The following is a 291-nucleotide window of genomic DNA, read 5'->3' as shown; positions in this document are numbered from 1 at the left end:
AAAAAAAACAAGAAAAATCTCAAATTGATGACAAATGATGTCTGGCATTGAAGGGTCCTTTTCTTTTGCACAGTTTGAAATGACATTGTATAATGAAGGAGTATATGTTTAGGAGCACTTGGGGTCAGTGTTCCCCTTAGGGGGTGTATTAAGGGGTGTGTTTTTCAGTGTTCCTGGCATTGGTGAAATATTTTCTTTATTTCATTTTGGCCGTTCAGTTACTAGTATGTGGGTTGACTACTAAAAGGTTCCCGTTTTATATTTTTTAGTTATGCTATAGTTTAGAAACAC

Source organism: Sinocyclocheilus grahami, unplaced genomic scaffold (assembly GCF_001515645.1).
Source record: "Sinocyclocheilus grahami isolate Dianchi unplaced genomic scaffold, SAMN03320097.WGS_v1.1 scaffold134.1, whole genome shotgun sequence".
Lineage (NCBI taxonomy): Eukaryota > Metazoa > Chordata > Actinopteri > Cypriniformes > Cyprinidae > Sinocyclocheilus > Sinocyclocheilus grahami.
The sequence above is the reverse complement of the archived record's forward strand: the minus strand, read 5'-3'. Positions refer to the sequence as shown.